The following is a 20,762-nucleotide window of genomic DNA, read 5'->3' on the forward strand; positions in this document are numbered from 1 at the left end:
TCTTAGAGATCTCACAGTTGTGGTTGGTAATCCAGTCTAATATGCATCCCATCACGTGGGTGGGGTTGGTGATATGTTGACTGAAGTCCAGGGTTTCAAGGGCGTTGGCCAGCAAGGTGGCCTGTGGGTTGTTGGGGTCATGAAGGCCCACATTCAGGTCTCCTAATAGAGTCATTTTAGAGGAGGCTTTAATGTTATTCTACAGGATGTGGAGGAGGTTTTCCTCAAAGTTTTATGAGGGGCCAGGTGGACGGTAGATGAGGTGGATGGTGATGGTGCATTTGTGTGCGAATGTTCGTTTATTAAGCATCTTAGGTAATCAGGTGACATCAGGTATACATCCATTAAGATTAGGAGTTAAGATAGGGAGATAAACCCACTGGCTCCCACCACCAGGCTACATAGTTCCAACTGCCTGGGTGGAACTTCCAATCAAATACAAACATTGCACACACACACTCCAAACCTTCTCTCATGACATCAGCACAGACTCTAAGCATCCTCTCATAGGATCAGTTCACACAGACAGCAAGATGCAACACACCTCCTTTCCTTGCAATTGCAGACATGACACAAACACACCTAAATAAGCAAGATGCGTGATACAACAAGCCACCTCTCCTTGCACTTGCAGACAAGAACCTCACATACACCCAATAAGCGGCATAACGCACGCACACTCTCAAATAAGCTAAAAACACAACACCTCTTCCTACCAAAATTCAACCACACAACAAAACCCCATCTAGAACCACCATCACCTGCTTAACTGGAGAGTCTGCAAGTCCCACTAAGGTGTAACTCACATACAACCAACAGGCCGCACCACGACTCTACTTCCAAAAGCCATTGTATCCTACACAACAGCTCCTACCTACTGATGCCACCAGTGGATCAGAAGTCTACCACACCTGAATGCTTTCTGGCCCCACCTTGGGCAGCAATCTACCTCCATAAACCATCAATACACCTCCCATTTGCCACTGCCACCAGCAAACCTTAGGTCTGCCACGCCTGAGACAAAACAGAGCCCCTCCTTGGGCTGGCACACAAACCTGCTGGTACATTTTAAAACACATGCTAACATTCAGAAGTCACCCAAATGAACCCCCACTCAACAATCAACAAGGACTATCCCGAAAGAACATGAACTGCGGAAATATAAGACACAACTGTCACTCAGACATCAACACATCACTGTCACTCACCATGCAACACGCTCACACAGGTGGCAACCCAGCTCACAAGAATTACTTTAAAACAACAACCAACACATCCACTAGACCCAAAAAGCTGGCCAGGCAATTTGAGAACCAATCGAAATACTCAGCACAAACCACAGAGAATAATTGCAGCTGACTACGATGAAAAGTTGGCCTTCTGACCAACCTAAGATGACCACCCCAACTACTCAACTCAAAAAACATGGTGGGGAGCAGAGATGGTGATCAATCTCAAATAATAAAAACAACTCTATAGACAAGGCTCAATAAACACATAACTCAAGAACACAATGAGACCACACATCATAATCGACATGTGTCTGAGCCCCATCACACAAAGCCATTAACAACGGTGAGGTATAGTACCAGGAACAAACTACATGCCAAGTCCTGGCACACATCACAAACTCCTCCCACAGTGATGTTTAAAAAGCCACAAAACTCAAACGTAAACTGAAAGCAGGCGTCGCCAACCAATCAGACATAACTCTCCAAGTTCACACATGCAAAATTCCAATTACTAAAAAATCATCACTTATAAACTGTAACATAAATGTGATCACATTAAAAATTCTACTGGTAGAAAATTCACTCCTAACTCTAGCAGTAAATCACTCCATAGACAGTTTCACTCCTTTGACCGTGTCATCATCACCACTTCTTGCATGTCATGAGAGCATACAACAGCACACCTCTCTATTAGTGGCATTGTTATACACACTTAGCAGCACACAACACTTTATGATAATCAAGCTGCAAATCCTCCCAAGTAGTTAATCTAGCATATTTTAAATAAGAATAGAGTTAATCTAGCACATTATACATAAATATGCATTCCCAGTTATACAGCAAAATGCTAAAAGTCCTTGTCGCAAACCGCAACATTACACCTAGAAAATTGCCTCAAAGCTTTAGATATTCAATATGTCCAACAAGGCACGTGGCTACCAGTCCTTCCTGCATGTTGGTTTTGCAGTGTAACTCTGAAATTCCTCAAGATGATTATACTAATTTGAAAAGCATCAATGCCCTTTCAATTTCGCATAATGATGAATCCTGTACACGCTTCTCAGTCACAACTGACGCTCTCTTCACACCGTCATTCACATCAACATGGCTAACTAAACACATATCTCTAACTGAGTGTCCATTGCTGCCTCCTTGCAACAACTAAAGATAGCTCCTGAAATTCCTCAAAATTGTTAGCTCATAGCAAAACTAATTAAGCCAACACTACAAAGCAATGTTTTCTCCCTTAAACTCCATCATCATGAAAGTAATCGATCTCCAAGGTGCAAAGTACGCAGCACATTGCCTGTAAGTCATAGATATTACCCTCGATTGCCACCCACATAACTTTCACCTAAGACTTGCTTGATTGTAATCGAAAACATTAAGGAAAACTTTGGATGAAGGGAAATGTTACGGAACACTTCGGATGAAGGGTCCCTTCCAATCCCTCTGGATCTCTCACAGGGAATTCTGGACATTGCAGTTTCCCGACAACACTCTCCACGGTGAGAAGAAAATCACCCTTGTTGAAATAGTAAAGGCCCCGGGATGTACATGTTCAGCGGTTCCTTATGAAGCGTCAGTCATTGGAAGGGCAAAGAGCAATGTGACCCTGTCACGTTGCTGAGACTCTCACTGAGACGCTCTTGTCTCACCCGCTGTAGTCGAGGTGACGTCATCACTCAGTGATTCACCTCATTATTATAGTTGTGAGTGTAAGTATGATAGTATGTTTGATTGAAGTGTGTTTTAATTAAGAGAATGTTTAAAGTAGTTAGATACCTGTTGGTGTATTATAACTATTTTGGACTTTACAAGAAGTTTTGAAGTAAGAATAAATGTGATGGTATTTTAGAAGTGTATTGCAATTAAGAATATTTTTGTAGTTAGATACCTGTTGGCGTATTCTAGCTGTTTTGGGTTTTAAAAGTGCTATTGTATTATTTTAGATGTAGGCAGATACCAGTTGGCATATTCTGTTTATTGTGCTACAGTTTAGTGACAAAATTTGGGTTGAAGGAATATAAGGTAGGCATTTGTTAGATTTGCTGGTAATCTATGTTTTTGAGTAACGGATGTGTCATTACATTCAAACCAAGCACTTCTTTTTTGACAAATGCAGTATAGTGGCCTGGAGTGGTGGTAGCACCAGTGTGGTAGCTTATGCCCACTCTTATGAAGGTTTTCTTGCCAAGAGATACATGGCCGTGTGTGAAGGCTGTAAGCTTACAGTTGGTTTTGATACCATCTGCATTGTACATTAGCAGCATTAGTATCACATATTAGCCATGTGAGTTTATTTGTACGTTGGAACAATTGTCTGAATTACAAAAAGGGCATAATATGCTAGGATTTGCTTTCTGCAGATGCTTGTGAAATGGAATGAATTCAGAATTTGGTATGAATACATACACCAATCGTTCATTAGGGATGTGCTCTTGTGAAGCATGGTTGCAGAGAGTGCATGTATGTTTTCACGTCTATGAAATTTGTAAGATTTCATTTATAGGGGTGCTTTTGGTTTCCAGTAGTTGTAGTAAGTACATTAGGAATCCCTGTGGATCTCCCTGTGTGTTTATGTTTAAATCTACCATTCATGTACAGTAGTCCAATTCTTGTCCTTTACCTGAGACACTGTAAGTGCTGTTAGAATTATTTGTGGCATTTCTATGAAGGACGAGCATTTGCAAACACAACTGGTCTGAGTCGTTTAAGTAAATGTTGTGAACAATTGGTGGTAATTGGAAGAGAAGATTGATTGCTAGCAATGTACTCCAGCTGTGTTGCTGAATTTAAATGAACCAGAGAGTTGGGGCCCTGTATCCTTTGATGGGCCTGCAGTTGTTTTTTATGAAGAGCCATTTGTCTTTTTGCCTTCTGATGGACGTGCAGTTGATTTTAAACCAGGCAGTTTTGTGGTTGTATAATTTGATGGAGCAGCAGTTGTTCTTTGTTTCTTTAGCAGTATTGCTGGGAGATCTGTTTCTTTGCTGCCAAAACTGTCTTGCTGGCCATGCAGCATTATCGTTGGCTTTATCGTTATTGTTATTACAAAGCTCAAATACATTTTTGTATCTCTACAATAGCTCATTTCAGCTGATGACTGTATCGTGATGCATGCATCATAGCACTACTATGTTCCCACCTACTTCCAGTGCAGATAGCAGAATCTCACATTTTGAAGATTGAATTTTCACTTAATGTATCTGTGAGTGCAGATGGGGCATTGTAGTACTGAGTATCCTGTGGCATGGACAGGACAGGAAAAGGTTCCCTCAGCCTAGGCAGGCAGGTATGTAGAGTAATGGTTAACATGTCAGTCTGGATGGGTTTAATGGGATGCATCAATAAATGTCTACCTGTAGGTACATTACACATGTGATACATACTGATTTTACCTTGTAAGACCTCCACCATTTCTGTACTCTATCTCTTGTGGGTGCACTAGAAAGGCTTAAATGCCTGCAGCCACTGCTACTACGCCAAGAAACAGCTGTCTGAACCCATATAGGTTTGAACAAATGGCATATGTTGCACTTTCCTCTCCCCGACAGCACACATGTGCCCAGCTCATGAAGGTGCAGTTCCTTCCATCCATTTTGAATGGCAAGGAGCCACCAAGTGGTGAAATGATAAAAGATACATTGGGCCAGACCAGCATTAGCCCCCTTGGCGGGTGCGACAACTGATCAGGTTGCCCAAAGCTCATCCTGAATCTAACGATCCAAGCCCAGGTTCTGATCAACCGGAGCTATGGAGACATCCGCTGGCCATCTTCCCTCCCACTCCCCCACGAGCCCCCATGTCCTCCGGTCCAGTGCCCCTACCACTGCATCCCCGACTTAACTCATGCTGCACTGCATCTCTGCACCTAACACTCCTCATGGCCGCAATGGATATGGAAGATGGGCCCATGATGGCCATGTTAGGTGAGGATGAATTTGTATGAACGTTCCTTGCGAATTATTGATTCAATCAAACAGAATTTCTGTCAGCACCCCAAAGGTTGGCCCCGGTGTGCTAACATCAATAAGCACTCTTTGGGGGGTTTTACCAGCTGTTGGCAGCTGCTAAAGCACCCCGAATGGGTGCTTATTGCTTAATTGAGATCTGTGGACAGAGAGACTGATTCGGCTCATAAAAAAGTCTACTGAAAATTATCTCTGTTTGTGTTGTATGTACATAACAGCACGGTATGCTGAATGACTTCACTTTGCAATGCCATAACAGTAGGGGTGCTTATTGCCTGTGCTTATTTCCTGCAACTAGAAAAGTGCACGGGACAAAATAAAAAAGCTAAATAAAAAATAAATACTAAGGCCCTGATTCATGGAGTTAATTGCTTGTACAACGGGGATTTGCGTGCCATTCTGCCCACAAATCCCTGTTTGACGAATGTGGATTTGTAGGCATAATGGCACGCTAATCCTCATTTTACACGCAAATATGTCCCTGAATCAGGGCCTAAATACATTCCACATGTGTAAAATGTCCAAATAACTGAATGCATCAAAAGTAATGGTGGTTGGGTGGGTCGAATCCTAGAACAGTCGATTCTGGGGTCACCCAGTTCATGAAGCATTTGTCCAATTGATGAGGTTCATATCAGGTTCGAATCCTTGTCCCTGTCTTTCACAGTTGCACTAGGAAGTATGGAAACCCTGCAGCCACCACTTCTACAGGCAGGACCACATTACTAAATGCATACGTTCTTGAACAGATTGCTGCGTCAGAATTTCCTCTTTCTAGGCATTCCACTACTCACACATGGGGCCGCTAAGGATGGTGGGGAGAGGAGGCTATGGTAGAGAGTGGTGGTGAGTGAGTTAGGCTTGTCAGCCAAGCGTATATTCCTTGTTAAGACCCCTGAATGATACAAGACCGCTGTTTTTTCCAAGTACCATTGTTTCGTGTGCCAAGCATGGAAACGAGTTAAGCAGTGAGTAAGAGAGAGGTTTACATCAAACTTCATCTGCAGTTTCCTGGTTTGATGAGGCTTACAGAATCTAGAATACCATCCCCTTTGAGATGGTGGGTGAAATGCGTGCTCCCAAAGCATTAAGGCACTGAGTAACATAGGCGTGCATGCATTCGTGTCAGCCTTAGCAATGCAGACTGGGATGTGTTCGAGCATATGAGGTCACAGGGCATCACAAACCTGCCTTGGAATGTCCAGATTTCACAGGAGTGCACAATGACACCACCTTCAGGGGTGGGGGAATGGAGCTGCTGCTGATGCTGGTTTCAATCTCATCTTTTATCAGCTGGACGTTGGAGTTGATGGTGGGTCTTTCAAACAAATACGAGGCGCTGATTTTCTTGTTTTTCAGTGCGCACATTAATCCATGAATCGGGCTCTTAGTGGGTCCCCTCCACGCAATTTACAATTAGGCCTGGTCTGTGTTTAGCATGTGGTATCATCCACATGTGATCGTTTCTGCGTGAGCTGTGCGTCTCGTGTGTTATTTCCATATGGTGTACTCTCTGCATGCTGCAGCTATGCAGATTGTGGGTGAATTACATGTATGGAACATACAGTCATGTATTTACCCCATCTCTTCAAAGCATTAGTGCAGTCATGATGGGAATCTACACTAGTGCGTGTGTTTCGGCTGCATGCATGTTTTTCTTCGTGCCTGTTGTGTTTACCATTGCCTACTGAATTATAATGTATGGCTTTAGTGTTGCTTTAGTCTTTCTGATTCGGGGAGATGTATGGCTTCTAAAGATTTAAAGAGTGTACAAATTCACCATGGTTCAACCTACAAATGCAATGTATATCATTAAAGTTAAATTGGGTCAAACTACAAGAATATGTACTGAGATTCTGATCTCCAGCTCCCATTTTTTATGCACTGAATGTAGGGCGATTTAAATATAGATCCTTAGCTACGATCTGACAATTACAAGTTAGAAGTAATAGGAGCATGTAAAGCGGGCAGGATACCATTGTCGCCTAGGTCGCTTGCTTTCTGGGTGGGAAGGGGTAAAGTAACAGGCCGTCTTTTGCCAGGTTTCGCTTGTTTGTCAATATGCGCCAACCATTATCTTTTTCTCATTGCTGCAATGTGCATTTTGGCAAATTCGTTGCAGAGGTCGTGTCATTATTCACACACGCGACTTTTCTCAGAGGTCCAAGAGCTTCCTTGTGAAATCAGTGTCACTTTTTTTCTTCTTTCTGTCTAGGGAAATCAGCGCCGTTTGGTGGAGCTGACCTTGACGATAAACTATGATCTGCTCTGGTGTTGCTTAGCAGTCCCATGGCAATGAATGAAGACAATTACATGTATGGCTGATGTGTGCACTGGTTTTTTAATACCAGAAATCGTGGAGGGCGACAGACTGATTAATGCAGTCCCCAAGGATTCTTTGAAGAGCACAGTATTTTATTTACTGGAATAACCATTTTAATGCAAACATCAGTTTATGCATGTGCACCTGACAGTGTATGCCTTTGCCTTTATTTACGATTAATTTGTCATAGGAATTATTATACATGTGCATTAATTCATTAAAATTGAAAATGAACAGATCAGACGCGGCGCTACGACTTTGCATCATTCCTCGCCCTCGCTGCGGACATGTTGCCAGTGGATATGCGGGATGCATATGATGGAAGAAATGGATCTGAGAGGTGATCAACGTAATGCAGCCAATATCACAATAGACAGCTGGGCCTTTTCTGATTTGTGTGGTCAGGCACTACCCACTCCCACAGCGTCTAATGACCAAGGTGGCTTCACAAATTCCAAGACTGTCCAACCTAATGTGAACAGCACTACATCAAATGTGGTCAAGAGGGCAAAATGTGCATCCCCTGCCTGTGACCCGATTGCAAACAGGGGCAAACAATCGTGCTCTCATTTCCTCAATATCAAGCCAGCTGCATGGAGATTTCTGAGAAAAGTCGAGTCACCCTACGGTAAGGACTTGTGGAAAATATTGTCTACTAGGACACCAGAAATCTACGACGTCGTTCCACCTCGTGAGCTTTTTTTAAAATGCCCGCTGAGACACACTCTGTCAGGAATCACTCTACATCATGAACAGAGGAATGCTATTTTGTGCAAATTGTTTGCATTGTCCTGTGCTTGAAACTTGCCATTTTATAAAATTGAATGACATCGCTATATTAGCAATTACGCCTTGGTAAAAAAAAAAGTTTGATCAAACTGCAAATCATCAGACTTTACGCTCTATTTGCGATTTAACACACCTCTCACACTTTTGCGAGATTCGGGTATGAAGAATCCAAATTCAGTTTTCTATTTAAGGAACTTGTTTCAGGAGCTCTTCAGAGCACACTGGGAGAGGGAGGAGGGTGGTGTCTGTTGCTGTTTTAGCAGCTGCAGTATTTTACTTTAGGCAGGGTATTTAGTATTGATGTACGCATTGATTTTAGGCAGTGTTAAATATAATGTATCTATTACAGGGCCTGTGTTAGCGGCCCTGTAGTTATGCTCATTTGCTCAACCCCCAGAAAGAGCAGTTTTTGGGTGGCTTGTAACTTTGCGCGCATTTGAAGAGTTTGCAGAAAACGTTGAAAACAAAGTATATGGCCACCTCTGAATACTTTTGCAAAGTTTTGTGTGGGTGGACCCACTACTTTTGAAATCCGGATAGACATGAATGGAAATAAAAAATGTGCTTGCGGCTACAGCCTTAACCACTGGACGGATTTGCAATAAACTTGCACGAGGAGCGGAAGCCTGTTCCTGAAAGCGATCTTTTGCAAATTTGGACCAAAATGAAGGTCAAAACAAATTCTTGATATCTGCGTCTGGTCCGCAGACTCCTTCCTTGGTTCGGTCTCCGTAGACACCTCTGGGCCAATCAGAGGGACACATAATGGTTGCGGACATTGCATGCGCGCGCTGATTGGACAATAAAAAACGTGAGTTAGGTAGAAACTTTTGAAACAGATATTGTTTTAGAACTGTGCCCGTAGTCCATGCACATCATGGTAAAAACATATTAAAACATCTCTGGGGACGTGAGGGATGATGAGGATGGGATATGGCCAGAAAAAGCCAAAAATCAGGTTTTTATTCTTGTTTGATGTCCATGAACATTTCAGATGTTTGGGGACATTTCTGTGATGTTTGCAAACTTGACAAAAGTTTGAGGACATACATGAATGTTTCTGAATTATGGGGTCGGTGAAGGGCAGTCTTTGGATGGCTTATAACTTTGGCACCATTCAGTGAAACTGCATGAACTTTAAAAAATGTATTTTAAACCCAACCATGCTTTTCCAAAGTTAGGTGCTATTTCGCCAAGAGGAGGCAAGCCTAGAGGAGGGTCCCAAAATGTTTGAACAGCTTATAAATTTGGTCTCGTTTGACAATCTGCATACAAGTTTTCAAAAATACTTTAGATGCCACAACTTTGAATGTTTTTGCAAAGTTTGGTGGGATTTTGTCAAGAGGGGGCAACGTTAGAAGGTGTGTCCCAACATTTTAAAATGGCTTCTAACTTAGGTGTTTGCAAACAGATTATAGACCCAAAATTGAATGTGTGTGCAAAGGTTGAATGGATTTTGTGTAGTGGGGGCTATGTTATATCACCATATTTGTAATATATTTTGACATTTTTCAAAAAATAAAACAGATATGGATTTGCAGCAAACCTGTGAGAGGGGCATTGGCTAGGGCCTGTGGGATGTTTTTACCCATTCATCCAAGCCCTACCATAAAACTGTGCATTACTGGCATTGAAAACATCATGATGGCCAGAACTCCCCAGAGAGTGCACAGTGAAAACATGAAGAATAGGCTGCCACCCATTTTTGCCTATGTTGTGAGCACAGGAGGGCACTGCCTAAAACCACCAGTGGGCTACACACACAGTAGCCTGAAACCATTGGGAATGGCAATGCTGATTGCCAAAAGCAACCCAGAACTGTGGGGAATTCATTTTCTTAATGTCAAAAATGGATGCAATACCGGTGCTCACCACTATCAGAAAGCCGGCGTTTTAAAACCACCAGACTTTTGTGTAAAACTGAACAAACGAACCAAAACCAGGCCGAGGAAAGACTTGCTAAGAGGTGGATACAATGTAAAACTATATTCTGAAATGACTTGAAGGAAGTAATTATTTAATGTATATATAAAAAATAGCTCCATGTAAGTTAGATTTGAATGTAGAAAACTGGGAACTAAAGTGACATGTAGCTGAATTCTGCCTGACAACTACCCCCGACAGGAGTTGAACTGGCTCAACAACTCTTCCCAGGCCTGGCTCCATCCTGCTGGCCCCACCAAAAGGAGATCACATGGCCCTGTTGATTGAAAGGGGAGTGGCACCTGGGGACTGCAGGGAACTGAAGAATGGGCCTTCTTTGGCTCAGGCAAATGTTATATTGGGGGGGTCGTAAAATGGCTTCCTCTTGGGAGAAACTGGGAGGGGCAGTGCCTCTGCTAGCAAGCTGAGCTTGGGGGAAGTGGATAAACCAGTTATTCCACCATGTGATGTGGGAAGCCACACCCCTTTCTGACCAGGGCATAATTTTAAAAAGATAGATAACTCATAATGCGGACTGGTCAAAATTATATAAGTAATATCATTATTTTTGTGATTTTTCTGTGCACTTTTTAAGAGGTGTTAGGACCCTGTGGTGTATTCTGGGGGGTTGCTAGCGGAAAATATGGTCTTACTCCAAATGTCTGCATGTTAAAAATCTGACACTTCATCAATTAATGTCCATAGTCCTTGCACACATTTGTGTAATTTTTGGTAAATGTCTGATATTGGTAAACCGACCAAAAAGAGCAAAATGTTGTCATTTCTGAATCCCAGCTCGCAGGAACATGGGGCTTGAACAGAGACCTGTCTTAATTCATCTGTAATATGTACATGTAATGTCAACCACTTGTGTATCTGGGAAATATGTATTTGGATCAAATATAGATTTGTGGGCAAATTGACCAGGGGAGGATCCTCTGGCCCATAAACAGACCTCATCATGATGACAATCCATTTCATTCCCCCAATCATGGGAGAGGGGAGAATTGGGCCAATGACAAGTAGAGAGGGGCAGGCTCAGTTATGCCACGCACACACCCACTTTCTAAACACATAAAAGCAGACAGAGCAGGACAGGTAGGGACATTCACTTGCCACTTTCTTGTGGGACGCTTTGCCGGGAGACTCCAGACTTCAAATCCATCAACCTCCAGAGACCAGAGATCCAGAGAGACCAGAGATCCAGAGAGACCAGAACTGTGCAGTGTTGTGAGCAGAACCGGTGCTTGACAGACCCAGACAGCAGAGCTGACCCAGATAGCCGGGACTTCAGAACCACCCGCCGGCAGTCCCGTCCAACCTGACTAGACCTTGACGGTTTATTTCAAAAATATAGTGTGAGTACTCACTGTGCCAAAACCAATCTCTTAGTTTAAAATAATCTAATCCAAACAGTTTTAGCCTACTAGAACTGCCTCCTAGAATCGTGTCATTCTGTCATCTTTAAAACTGAAAATTGTCATCTGTCATTCTGAGCTTTAAAATTTAAAATCCGAAAAACGACCTTGACTAAATCGGCCGTATCTTCGGAACCGTTTGTGCTAGGAGCAGACTTTAACTTTTATCTTAAAGCTAAGATTCTAGGCTTTCCAACGAACCTAGAAACGACTTGCTACTCCGCAATTACGCTTGAAGCACGTGATTAAATTTGCCGCGATTTGACATTTTGCACAATTTCAGCCACGTGTAAAAATCAGCAGCTCCTTGCTTTCCTTTGCTAAAATTCGTTTTAACCTGCTAGTTACTCATAGAGCATTGCTAAAGTGATCCTGCATCAATATAAAGTCGCCATCACCTACCCTGAACCTCCTAGAGGGAATTAAAAGCAATTTTAGCACATTTTTCAATTCATTGTTATTACATTCTAAGCATTTTGGACCTGTGTTTAAAACTCCCACCTGTTTCCTCTAAGCTTGCTAGGGGGAACAGAATTATATTTTTTGCATTCCTGAGAACTGTATGCTTTCCTTTTCATCTCCTTACATTGCATAGGGGGGGGGGGGAGTGAATTGTTCAAGAAAAAGTGATTACGTTGTCTTTTGTTGAAGCCATATCAAGTTATTTTCCGTACTGCTTTTCATTCATCATTGCGTTTCCTTGAACCATATAAAGCATTCTTTCCCACCTTATTCTTCTGTTCCTATTCATAAGTAACCAAGAACTGTGATACTGTAGGATTACCTATTGCTGATTACTGCTCATATTCACAAGTGTGCTATCCATTATCAATTTATTTATAGAAGTGTGATATATATATATATTGTTTAATTTTTCAAATAAACCTTTTAAATTTGCAAAACAAATCTACTTCTTGGCTCAGTGGGGTCAGGGGGATTCTAAGAGAGGGGTGTTATACAAGGGTTCATCATCCACATTATAACTTGCCATAAAAATATATAAATAAGGGCTTCCCTTGGGCATCCCAGACAAGGCACTGATTTAGTGGGATTGCTTGATTGGAGTCACTTACAGACCCGAAAGCATGGTTTCACACATGTGTCCTTGTTTTATGTTTTGAAAAGTGTCATACTGTAGGTACAAAAAATAGTGATATACCTTTTGTGACTGCCCCAGACAATATCGCCACTGACCTTGGCCACCAGGGACTTGCAATGGGGGTAAAGTGGGAATGGCCACCAGGGACCAGCTCTGTGGTAACATTTATCGAAATCAGGATAGTCTTGAATGGGAAAAATTATTCTGCTCGTGGCTACAGTCCGAAGTGATGTATGGGACTGCACAAAACGTGCATGAGGAACATCAACAAGAAATGGAAAGCATGCTTTTGCAAATCTGTCCTGTGTTTTCTTTTTTTCAAAGTGTCAAAATGTACATACAAAAAATAGTGATATAACTTTGGTGCCTGGGCAGTGGGCTTGGCCTTTGGGCAAAGACAAATGTCTACTCTGATTTGCTTAATGGGGCTTGCGGCATGGCCGAAGCTCATGCCCCATGGATTGTTGAGAATGGCCACGGCTGCAAGCCAGGGCCACTGGCCATTAGTCACATCATGGGATTATAGTGGACACTGGACCAAGATGCAAGCTAGGTGCAGTGGATAACAAGAGTGATTTGGTGGGGGTGGGGTCATGGTGGAACCGCATACCCTAGGCATTTCAACCATGACTGGATGCACTGCTGAAAATGACACACATTAGGATGTGCTGCAAAAAATATGTTTTATAGTTCTTTCATATATGTTAAAAGAGGAATTATTAATAACATACACAGTGCTGTAACATCATGAAACATGTTCACTTATAAAAACCATTGAAATTCAATTAAAAAACACTGCTAGAGGGCTGGTATGGTTAAGTTGCATTAATACAAACTCATGAAATTCACTGAAAAAATGGTGTTAAAGGGGTATCATGGTTGAGTTGCACTAATAAAAACATTTGAAACTCATTGAAAAAAATGTTGTTAAGTGGACGTTATGGTTGCATGGTGAAATCAAAAATCTATTTATTTTTACCAGTTTTGGAACCATCCTTTCGGGTCCTAGCCAATGCTATGCAACCACAACTCGCTCCACCACTATGCACTGCTAAGACTAACACCCAGGACATCAAATGATACATCACAAATGGCATCCTTGATGACATCATGGATGACATCAGTTCCGATGAAAAATCCCTCCAAGGGGTTCTGTTTAGAATGTTGCTAGCAACATGTGAAGGGTGATCGGAAGACCTTTCATGAACTACTCTATGTATCACAAAATGTACTTATAGGAACAGAAACATTCTATTGAAGTGTTGATGTTATTACAGCAATCTAATAATACATGTACATAGGCAATGGCTGCAGCATGCACCATTGAAGCAGAGTATTTTTAATCTGGTAATATTGGCAAGTAGAATCATAAATCCAAGCTTATCAGAATCTTGATTAATGTTAAACTTGGAATTAATGGATAACAATCAGTGGTGGAAAAGGAAAACAATTGGTGGAGGATCCCACAAGGGCCAGGCGGGGGCCGAGTTTGGGGGTGGGGTGTTGCCGGAGAAGCCAGGGTTAAAGGGGGTGGTGCTGCCGGTTGACCTCCGATCAAAGAAAATGTCCAAAATAATAGTTTAAAACGGCACTATTTCTTTCATGCTGCTTCTTTTCCAAACTATATTTCAATTCCACTTTAAACCACTTCCATGGCACTGGTGATGAGTTACTTCACTATGCGGATAATAGTTTTGACCAGTGTTACTGAGTAAATATTCTTTAAAATGCACAATTTGCATTCCATTTTAGAAAAAAAAAAACTTTCCCTTGGGTACTATTGAAACACTGTGATTTCTGTTAGCCATAAGCATTGTTTTCCTTTACTTAAACCGCACACAACATCTCCCCTCTGAAAGCAGTTTGGTGGCTGCATCGTGTGTGATGTTAATTGGGATATTTATTTATGCAATGTTTGTCGGATACCTGTATACCTATTTATTTACATAATGTTTGTCGGACACAGCTATCCGACAAACATTGTATAAATAAATAAACTGGGGTCATTGCTGAGGACTGGGTCATGGTGAGGACTGTCACTTCCTCTTGTGACCTCTTGTATGGGGTCACCAGAGGAAGTTAGTTTACTTGCGGGTTCTTTTTTTTCTTTTTCTTCTCTGCATGCACAAAGCAGAGGTTTGGAGCGGCTGACTCTGGCTGGATTCCAAGATCTGGCTCTTCATCTGGTGCCGGATCTCAGATCTGGTGAGAGCCGGCCCAATGACCAGCCCTGATAACAATACAACAATTACTACACACATTTTAGTACAAAAATACATATGGAGAGCATCAATGCATACAAATCTGAGGCATATTCAGGGAAACTCTAGTAAGGAGGAAGGAAACACCTTGATCAGAACATTACACTAAGATTAGAGTATATCATTATGCTAAGGTCTATACAGGTGGAACAGGTGGACACCAGCCAACATATCCTGACACAATGTAGCATTTTGGAATTGCAGTATCATAAGGCTTATTCTGCGTTTGTGACAGAACTTGATAGTATATAAACTGATTTGTTTTGGAGGACCTTATATGGAGCCAAATCACTGGTTATAACTGGTGTAGGTTACTATGTTTGACGGGAGGCCATGAAGCTGTTAATGGAAGGGGATTGTGTCTGCCATTAACAAATATTGGATTAAGTAAGGAAGGGCAATATGGAGTATGTATTGAACGCACCGACCTCTGAACACGTATCCTAATAATTATACACCCTGTTAGGGAATAAGACAAGAGATATTTTGCACGGATAGCAAAGTTTATATAATATAAATGCCAGCAAAGAAATTTGCTGCCTGAGAGCACTCTGCCAACAATTACACGGGCAGCACATTAAAAACGGCACATGCATCATCAGTGACAAAATTACATAGGCACAAAACTACATCGCTGGTTAGTGGCTCCATATAGCTAATCCTGCTCCATAGGAGTTGCCAGGCGCTAAATCGCTACTGCTTCCCAGTCGAACAAGGTGCACGTGGGTCAGCTGGGCTCATCCTTGCGGTGAAGGTCGAGTGACACATTAAAAACATCCTATCTAATCTAAGCTAAACAACAGGGACCGGTAATTTATTAGAGATGGCCGGCACCTGACATCATATGAGGAGGGTATTCACAATAATGGAGTATAATATATAGATGTGTCGACCCCTGCATTCAGGACTTCGATAATACCACAGTTCCTGCATCCAAGTTTCTCGCAAGGGGGTTGATCTACCAGCTACTTTCCCTGGTGTGTAATGATACGTGAATACGTATGCTACTATTAGAGAGAAGACATGCAGGCTTCAGATCTGTGGTCGGCAATCTGGAATGGCCAGGATCAGAAGCCAGGAAACTTATTGGTATGTGAAGAGATAGAGGGCCAGGTCCACAGGGTGGGGTGGGCTTCAGTCTGGTGGGAGTGGGGGTCAGGGGTGCACTGGCAGTTTAGTGGAGATGGATGGACACACTGCTGGCACTGGTACTGTCTCACTCTCCTTGCAGAGCACATTCTTGAAACTGATACTAGGTATTTGAAACAGTTGTGAGGACAGGGGAGGACAGACTTCCGTGGGAACAAGCATAGTGCGGAGATGGCCTGGTGTGCTGATGACTTGGCACCTCTGTGTGAGCTGGAGAATTAAGAGCCGCAACCCTCAGAGTGCGGTTTTGGGACTAGTAGAAAATGTTGTCCAGGCCTTTGCCATGAAGGAGTGTTGGAGCCAGGGCATAGCCCTGGTTATTCATCTAATTCTATGCACTATAGGGCTCTTACACATGCCCTGAAGGTGGTGGCTGCTCCCCCCTTAGCTTCAGATGTAGTTTATTCAAATGAGCTATGACTAGGGGGCGGGGGGTAAGGCTGTTCCCTTCCCAACAGTATCTTGTATTTTACAGATTGGAAAGGCCAGTTGGGCCATGAGTTGAGTAATGGACTTTCAAGAAGAACTTGAAATATTAACAATGTTTTTTGATTTGAAGATTGTAATGCATAATTGTCTATTTTGTATTTTGTATAAAGCTGTGTTTAAGGATCATTTTCTAACCAAATATAAAATAAACACTTTTATTTTTAAATACTAGAATTACTACACACATGTTAGCACAAAAAATACATATGGAGAGCATCAATTCATACAAATCTGAGGCACCTGCAGGGAAAATGAATTGTCTTCTTAATTCTAGGAAAAGGGTATTTGCGAAAAGATGTTACTAATTAATTGAATTTGTAAAAAGGTTTTTCAACAACCTCTTATATAAAGTGTGTTCGGTATAATAAGGTTAAACTGCTAGATCCAGAGGTAGTAATAAATTGAGGAAGACTCCAAATGTAATCCATCCTTTATAGCCCAAATCTAGCACAATATAAATGTGAAAGGAAAGTTTCAATATGGATTGATAAATATTCCAACGGAAATCAGAAATAATGTCTCTTGTACCAACAAGAAGAGAGAGTGGAGGAACGAAAAAGAATGTCAGGTAAATGCCAAATAGTGTATTACATTTTTTGCCCGCAGAAAACCGAGCGGGAGATTAGTGTTCCGGGTTGCGTATTAAAGTGAGCATGTTCTGGAGAGTAGTGTTCTCTTGCTCGTGCTTGCATATTTGCTGGGAACAGGGAGAGACTAGGATCTCGCTTTGAAGCATGCGCAGTGTCTAGGTGCACTTGCACAACACACATGCGGGTGATCTAGGGAAGGCACAGTTAAGGATGTGGTCTGCTCCAGCTCGGTTGCGTGGAGCAGACCACTGCAGGCAGCACTAACACGTTATTGGTAGCATCATATAGGTAAGAGAGATGTTCTAACCTCGATGTTTAATGCTGAGCCCATATAAGGTAGATTAATGAGAGTACTTTGGACTTCTTTGTTAGTAATAAATGTGAGGATTTTAATTTAAAAACTCTTGTTAAACTCTTACCCTGAGAAACTATTAATGGATAATGGTATTTAGAATTAGACAAAACAGTCCCAAATAATATCCAACACACTAATAGGTAAAGAAGTGATTCTACAATCCAAGGAGGTGAAACAAACAAATCAAATGGGACTATACCTTTTAGTCCAGCCAGTAAGGTAGGATATGCTCTATCCAGATATCCTTGCAACATGAAAGAATAGATGGCCAGTGACTGATGTATACACATTTCATATTATAGATTCCATGCAAGCTGTTGGACACCATTCTGTCCAAAAAGACACCAACACCCTTCAAACGGTCAGGCTCAACTATACGGTAATAAGATACAACAATTCTAGATGTACTAGAATGACATATCCATTTTGAATCTCTGCAGATATATGACCTAATGCTCTGGATTCCATGGCTTCCATGGCTTTTTTCTCTTTCCCCATCAGCTGCCTGTGACGGTAAGCAAGGGGCTGATCAACTCCCTCTGAGCTCAGCTGGACTCAGTCTGCTCAAATTTCAGATTTACAGGTATGTGTTTGCCGTTTTATTCACTGCCCATAGTCTCAGAGTTCTAGAACAGAGGCCCTGCTCACGCCATCTTTCCAGTGATGAAAAGATGTTTGGCAGGCAGAAGTCTAGTGAACTTCCTGTGTTATCAGTATAGCCATGGACATGGAACGGCATCCCCTGTCAGATATGACTTCTCGGGGGATCCCACCTGGAGAAAATGTACCTCTCCTCTCACAAAACCACCACACCACAAGTAGTGGATTGGAGGGAGTCTGGATTGCCTCTCCTGTCTTACCAGTACATTTCTCCCTTGTTCCATTTTTACATACACAAAGGCTTTGTAAAAAATGATATGAGGCGCTGTCAGATGTCCCAAATAACTCGAAATAACCAGCAAGTTTGTCAGGATACAAGTCTGGTAGGAAATTCCTGGGGCCTTGTTCCATAACCAACATCTGGCCTAACACTGCCTCAGAATTCTTGGACTCATTGTTTGTCAACAGATCAGGGCTTTCACCTTGCGCTTGCTCCCTGTTTTGGAATTGGCCAGGGCTATAACTCTGGTCCTATTTCAATTGTTGAGGTGGATCAGGGACTCCACCATGCACTTGCTCTGCTGTTCCTTTTGCAGACTGGCCAAAGTGGGGCAGCCCGTCTGTACCTGGCAAAAGTCAACCTCACCTGGGACTCCAGCTTAGGACAACTCACTAAATTCTGGCCAGTTGTTCAAGTCTTCCTTTCCTCTCCTTCCCCAGAAGCTGTCTGCAGAGCTCTGGTTCTCTCTAGGCTGGACTATTGCAACAGCCTCTTTCTAAATCTGCCTGCTTCTACTCTCTGCCATCTGCAACTCATAAAGAACAGGACTGCGAGACTTGTCCTTGGCCTCAAGCCCAGGGATCGTATCTCTCTGGGACTGAAAACTCTGCACTGGCTCCCAGTGGCTGTGAGGATTAAGTTCAAAACCCTCTGCATTGTCCAGACAGCCTTTTAGGGCCTGGTGCCTCAATACCCTCAACTCTCTCTGCCTAAATATCTTCCTTCTCGAGCTCTTCGCTCATCTGCCTCCAACTCCCTCAGGGTTAATCGCTTCTCCAAACAACGAGTTGGTGGCAGATCTCTTTCTCCGGCTGGGGCCTCCCACTGGAACAGCCTCCCTGCCTCCCTGAAACTTTAGGAGAACCATCTCTGGTCTCGGAAGCACCTCAAAACCTTTTTCTTTGCTTCTGCTTTTTCTCCTCCTCTCCCCTGCTGACTTCCTGGCTGAAACTTATTCTACACTGGTTACCTGGCCACCCTCTGATCTCGGGCACAGGTACTCTCCCTCCACCAGTCACACCTCTGCACTGTCTTCCTGGCAACCCCCGCACTTGGGACTGTTTTCTGCATCCCTAACAGTCCCACCACCACCTGATGCCTACACTTATCCTTGCACTTGCCACCAACGGGCTGTTTTCTACTTGTTATTTATTCTTTTTCCCATGTACTGCACTTTCCCTGCTCCCTACCCATGCACTTGCGTGATCTGAATGAGACCTGGCCTAGTAGGATCGTTGTCTCTTTCTCCCCTCTGTTCCCCCTCCCTTGCCTCATCGCGCCTTGAAACACTTGTGTATAGGCACATTATAAATGCATATCATATCATATCATATCATAAAACTGCCCTGCCAAAAACTCAGATTCTATTCTACACCAGTAGGCAACCCACGGATAACTGAATTCCATATTACATCATAGACACTTCACTGGCCACTGAGCCCTATCCCAAAGCATTACACACTTCAGGGGACTTTCAAGTTTGCAATGGGAGCCAGTGGTGAGACCAATATCTCACGCTCCCCATATGAGAAAGCCTCAGGGCCTAATCCCTCAAGTGCTTCCTGCTTTTCTCCTCCCAGAGTTTAAACCCTAGTCAATGCTTTGGCTATCACTGGGTCAGGGAGGACATTAACCAACAGACACCTTACAGCAATTAAATACTTGACTGCAACATGGTGCAGGGGGGTATTACCCATCCTACTGTGCTCTAACATTGCCAAGACACAATATGTGAGACCATCAAGCCCCCTTATCAGCTGGTTCGGTCTTGGGATATACCATCCTTGCATCACCCAGTGTTGCCTGAGAGTGGATGTGGGGTACATTTACCAACCCTAACAGAAATCCCCTTCACCAGAAACCGCATTAAAGAAGGCCACAACAACGGATGTACTTTTTGTTTGCTTGGCACATGTGTAGCGAGTTTCAAACCCTGCCACCCAAAGAATGGCTGCATTTGCTTTATTTTATTTAAGCTATAAGAAAAGTGACCTGCAATCAGAATGGCTACATTTGCGGTTCTGCCATATGAAAACTAAAAGCTGCACCCAGCAGTCAAGACATCATTACAATTTGCTCTTTCATCTTAAACACTCCAAAGTTATACGATCCATTGAAGAACAGCCCTCCTTGTGTATTTCATTTTATTGCCTAGAATTAAGGCAATACATCTCCAGGACGGCGTTATGTTACTGATAAAATACTTGAACAGCAAAGAATTTGGTGTTTTCATTCAACACAGCGTTTTGTTTTCTTTCGCAGTGAACCATCATACTTGAA

This window comes from Ambystoma mexicanum, chromosome 6p, assembly GCF_040938575.1.
Source record: "Ambystoma mexicanum isolate Mex_15411 chromosome 6p, UKY_AmexF1_1, whole genome shotgun sequence".
Classification (NCBI taxonomy): Eukaryota; Metazoa; Chordata; class Amphibia; order Caudata; family Ambystomatidae; genus Ambystoma; species Ambystoma mexicanum.